Consider the following 5662-nt stretch of genomic DNA (forward strand, 5'->3'; position numbering starts at 1 on the left):
TTGGGGGAGTGCTGTCTGAAAGAGACACTATGATTGGACAATCTCCTGTGCCTTTTTCCTCCAAAACAATTCTCCCTGCCAAGTGCAAATATACCATCATGGAGAAGGAACTATTGGCCATTAAAGTAGCCTTTTAAGAATGTAGGCATTACCTTCTGGGGCTCCGACATACTGGGGCCATGTATTAGGACCACAAGAATATGCAATTTCTACACTCAGTCCAAGCATTTATTCCCAGACAAATGTGCTGAAGGCTGCTTTTCCTTGAGTTTTACTTGTCATAATGTATTGACCAGAGGCAGATGCCTTGTCCAGGCGTGTGGCCTCAGATGATGGCACACCTCTAGGAAGGAACTGTGATAGGTGTAATAGTTTTAGACATATTTCTTCATGAGAATGCTCTGCTTGGCAGGTGCAAGGTGACTTTGGGGTCTGGCGCCTCAGCTGCTGGGATGGCCGGCTGAGCCATGTATTCTCTTGTGCGGATGGGCAGCGTCCTCAGAGCTGGTGGACGATTCATGACAAGTGGAGCGAGGAGAACGGTGGGGGAGAGGCATTCTGGTAGCGGGGAGCACACTGAGCCTCGATATCGCAAGTTTCCTCAGTTGACCAAGTCACAGGTGTGGAGGTCGAAGTTTCTGAGTGGATTCATGTGGTTCTGGATCCTGTGGCACTTCTGCCATGTTCACGAAGCAGTGTTGGGTCACTTCCCTTATCCTGACAGTTCTAAATGGACAGATGAAGAGTTGGGAATCCCTCCAGATGATGAAGAATGGACTAAAAAGATCTCATCTATCTGTGCTGAAATTGAGTTTTTTTTTTTTAGAAAGCTGGATGATCTTTCGCCTACTGTAACTTTCTATTGTAAATAACAATTAATCCAAAACAAAAACATATAAAAAGAGCGAGTGTTCTGCTTCTGCAAATATGGATTCCCTTCGGTGGGTGCCAGATCCCAAAAACACAATTTGAAATGGTCTGTTCTTCTAAAAAGGGGCCTTGTATGTACCCACCCAAGACTTGTCTATGCAGGTACTTCATTAGGGTAATTCCACACCACTGGCAAGACATCCAGGGGAGCTGTCTGGAACAGGAAGAAAGTCAAGGGCCGTAAAGGTCTTGTCTTTGATCCACATTATATGATCAGAAGAGGCAAAGCATGTAAACTTGGGAGAGTGGACTCTAGAAAGCGAACTTCACGTAATCACTTCTGGGTTACATGCAAGACTTTCTGGGTAAGAATGGTAGAGCTAATAAATATGGGTCACAGTAACAAAGGTAATCCAGTAACTCCCGGCAGCATAATTTAGTCATCTCACTTTGTTCAACTGTTGCACAGTTTGTCACCTGCTCTTACATTTCCACACATTATTGTTTTCTTTCCTTCATAGTTCTCTCATCCACATTTCCTCCTTGTGCCTATGCTTGTCTTTATAAGCCCTCCTTGATTAAATGCAATCCATTACCTGAATCCATTGCAACACTCTCACAATCTTAGTCCACCTTGCCAGTATGTTTATACTCTCCTCGGCGGGGGAAGTCTTTTTGATCTAGGGGGCTGTAGGACTTCTAAGACCACAATCTTCTGCTGTTTGCTGTCAGTCAGGAGGCGGAAGCGAGACCCCACTACAAAGCACTTAAAGCATGCATCAGCTTCCCATGGTGTAGAACACGCCCGGGCAAAGACCAGGTAAACAGCAGTGGCTGTGTGCGACTGGTAGAGGGTCGACTCGGTCATCCCCCTTTCATCTTCATATTTATTGTTTACTCGTTTTCTTCACTATGGTAAAGCAAAAAGCAAGAAAGCAATGTTTGTCCAGGGTACTACCACTGACAGTTTCTTGGTACAGACATTTAGTGTAATAACCATAGAAATTGCACCAACAAAGTGGAGACTGTCCCTTGAAGGAAATAGTCACATTACCCTACTTGCAAGCTCAAATGCTGCAACCCAGTGCACCAGTGCACCAGTGCGGGCCCACAGATGATTCTAATCATGGTCAGCTTTGCAGTATTGAGGTCTTGTCGCCTCTTATTGAGGAGGTAGTTAAATAGAAAAAGAGGGGTGAACAAACTGTAGGGCTGATTGTGGAAAAGCATTACAAATGTGTCAGTGCCATGGAGACTTTGATTCCCGCCCCTCCACCCCCCCTTGATATGCCGACTCTGTGGGATCAACTTTGTCTTGGACTCGGAGGGCTTTTGAAGGACTTGCTGAAGCCAATTTGTGACCTCATGAACCTTATTGATTAAAAATGTAATTCAGTGACAGGAGGAAGTGATGTGGCTTCTCTGCTCAGAGCCCCGTCCAGTGTTCCACTTTGCACTGTATGGAGCAGTCATGTTCCACACTTTAATTCCCAATATAAACTTATTGCCAGTAACTGCAACTGCTATGTCTACCCAGTTTCAGTCTGCAGGCACTGCCACTTGTGCTGCAATTTTATAGACCCCTGTTGCGGGCATGTTTCTACTTTGCTTCAGTTACCCACACCCTCTATTTCCAAACCCACCGGTTCGCCTGGCTTTCTTATTCTGCCCCCCTTAGGCCTGTCCATATATATTGATATTGGCTAATGTTCGAACCTTGAATCCTTCTGTTACAGAAGATAATGATCAACTACTCTATAAAGTCATACTTTGGCTGGTTAAAACCAAGAGTTTTAGTGTTTGTAACTATAACCAAATCATTTCTGGAAAATGGGTACCATAGGTGGGTCCGTCCAGTAAGTCCAAGAAAGGTGATTATATCATAATTAATTTTAGAAGCCCTATTTATGTACCCAACTTGCCTGCAGCGCTAGGACGCCTAAGGGTAGCTACCGCGCTTTATAAATGGTCTTTTCATTTCATTTCATTGTATTCTCATTGTATTGCTGCCAAACATAGTGGTATTATTGTTATTCCTTATTTATTTATTTATTGTTACAAATCTTTTAGATCTTTTGATCTGGTAATCCCACCCTCTAGAATAAATGTGCTGCCCAACCATCGCCTCTGGCTAGACTTTTGCTTTGCATGACAGATTTTCGACCCTTCAGAGTTTGACAGAAGTAGTTTATTTTTATTGATTTTACAGAGGCCCACAAACCAGAAAGGCGAACGAGAAACATAAAGGACAGAAAAAGATACAGATTATAAAAGATCAAAATTCGCTACAGGAAAGTGCAGCCAATATCAATGGGGGAAGTCTCATATAATCATAAAATTTACAGTTACATCGAGGGGTCCTGGACAGTATGATTGAGGAGCAAAGTCACAATATCATAGTATCACATCATGTAAAACAGAGCCAGCAAAGGGAACAGGGTAGAACATCGTCATTCAGCATCACAAGGAAGACAAATAGTAGCAGCAGAAGAGGGGCTCATACAGAAGTAGTTTGATATGAGGTGTTACCAACTACAACTTCCCAGGACCGGTATCAGTTTGTGGTTCCAAGCTTTGTTCCTAATTCTGTTAACCTTATTAGCTGAAACATCATGGGGATTCTTTCAAAATTAAATCAAACGGACTGGGATCCCTGGTCAATCATTTTGATATAGCTCTTTTCAGGAAACCTGGGCAGCTAGCTACCCCAGTGATGGCTTCAGATGTTACTCAATCCCGGCTTTTCCTTCCTGATCGGGCCATGCAAAGGGAGGTCTCTCGACCTAGCTTTAATTTTCCTTCAATGTTACAAATCATCCCAGTTAAGACCAATTGGGAGTTTCAGACCACTTTTGCAAGTTAGAATAATGATTTTGACATTCAGTTAATTAACCTTTAAAAAAATGTTTTTACTGATAATACAAATTTTCAGTCGTTTTCATTAATCAATGGTTTGTCATCCTATAATAAATCCCTGCTATTTAAGTCAAATCCTAAACTTTGCAGTGACTTTAATGCCAAATTGTCTGTAACAACTTTTGATATTAGTATGTTAGGTAACGATTTCTTCCATGCTGTTTGTTTAGCTCACTTGACCATATGGTCATTTAGATGACCATATTCCGTTTTGTGATCTCATTAATATCCATGCCGATGATTTTTGTCATAGTACTATAGGGACCACAATCCCTGATGATGGATTGAAGTTTGCGCGGAATCTCCCCGATCCTTCTGTGTTTTTTGGATTCCATAATAAAAACTAACCACAGCCTTTTTGTGATCTGTTTATCTGATGCTGACTATGCCCAATTAATGGGGGCATTACTAATTTGCGCCATTGCATCAACAGTGGTGTTCTTAAGACACATCCTCATCAAATAGAACGTTCCTTGTGTTGGTTTGATGCGTAGCTTTATATAAAATCGCAGTCGCAGAGGAGGTTATAGATTGTCGAGCACAATATGTCTAATTTAAAAATGAGACAATTTGAGCTTGATACCATTAATGGCAATATTTAACCGAGGCTTTGCGAAATCGTAATCCCAGGTTTTTTGGCAGAGTGTTCATTTGATCAGCACCAGTGACAATATTTTATCTACATTGAGTACCCACATTATAGATGCCCACTCCGCGTCACATTTTATGACTATTTACAGTCTTATTTTTAACATCACTAGTGATTCAGCTACTCCACTTAATACTTGCCCCCAAATTATGGTTCAAATATCACAAATTTCTTGAAGTTATCAGTAAGAGTTCTTGTCCTAAAACTCTTGGCCCAGATGGGATGCCCATAGATTTAATCAAATGTAACACTGATCTGCGGGCTTGCCTTTTAACTAATATTTTTTTAAATTCAAACTTTACTCAGCTACTTCGGTCTTAGTCGGAATCGATCGAAATGCCTGTCTCCTTCCTTACCGAAGCTGCAGTGATTTTCCATCCTTGTTCGGTTCCTGAGCAGGACTATCGGTACCCCCTCCCCCCCACCCCTCCCTCCCTCCCCTGGGGAATAGTCACAGCTTGTCTCCTGTTCACACCAAGTAAGGTAAGTTCCTATGTACAATATATGTTATCTGTTTTCTGTTTCCTCTTGGTGTCACCCCTTCACTGATGTATGTCCTATCAATTCTAGGTCGATACTTGTAGCATTATTTAAAGCGTCTGGGTGGCGGAGACCATTACCTCTGCCATCCTGATGAACTACTGTCAATCAAATTTAGAGATGACTAGTGGTCATCTTTGTATCGGGAAGGGAACTACTGTCAAGGGACTTCTCTTCTGTGTACCAACCATTTTAGACAGCCAGAATCTGTTTTGACACTCATCCGACAAACTTGTAACATTTTTTTTCACAAGGTGGGAATTCGTTTTAAAAAAACAAAAAACTAATTACACCCTCACCTTTGGAGTTTTCACCAGGGTGTGGATCTCAATATTGGTTTTTTCTGTCCCTCATTACCAGGTTTTTACTAATGGTAACAGTCAGAAAAAAGAACATTACACCATCTAAGCTAAATAGGCCGGACAGTGCAATTCCATTTCTCAATGGCCCCTATGCAGTACCCAGTCTGCCATACTCTAAATCCGGCCCTTGGTCTGCTCTCACTTGTGATTCAAGGCCTTGTGGTATGTGTAATCCAGTTCAGATATTTTTGTCCATCAGCTTGCTTCAGCAAATCTCTCCTTTTCTTTCCTAAGCCACTGTAACACCCTTGTTAGCTTACCAGAAGGGTAGGTGGCCTCTGGTAAGCAAACACGCCTAGGCCTAGGTGGAGAAGGAATGATTGAC

The 5662-nt window shown here is 42.2% G+C and overlaps 1 pseudogene; it reads left to right on the plus strand.

Moving 5' to 3' along the window:
* Positions 1-467: 467 nt before the first annotated feature.
* LOC144820197 (NADH dehydrogenase [ubiquinone] 1 beta subcomplex subunit 2, mitochondrial pseudogene) lies at positions 468-872 on the plus strand (annotated as a pseudogene).
* The last annotated feature ends 4790 nt before the right edge of the window (positions 873-5662 follow it).

The sequence above is a fragment of the Lissotriton helveticus genome, chromosome 2_1, assembly GCF_964261635.1.
Source record: "Lissotriton helveticus chromosome 2_1, aLisHel1.1, whole genome shotgun sequence".
NCBI lineage: Eukaryota > Metazoa > Chordata > Amphibia > Caudata > Salamandridae > Lissotriton > Lissotriton helveticus.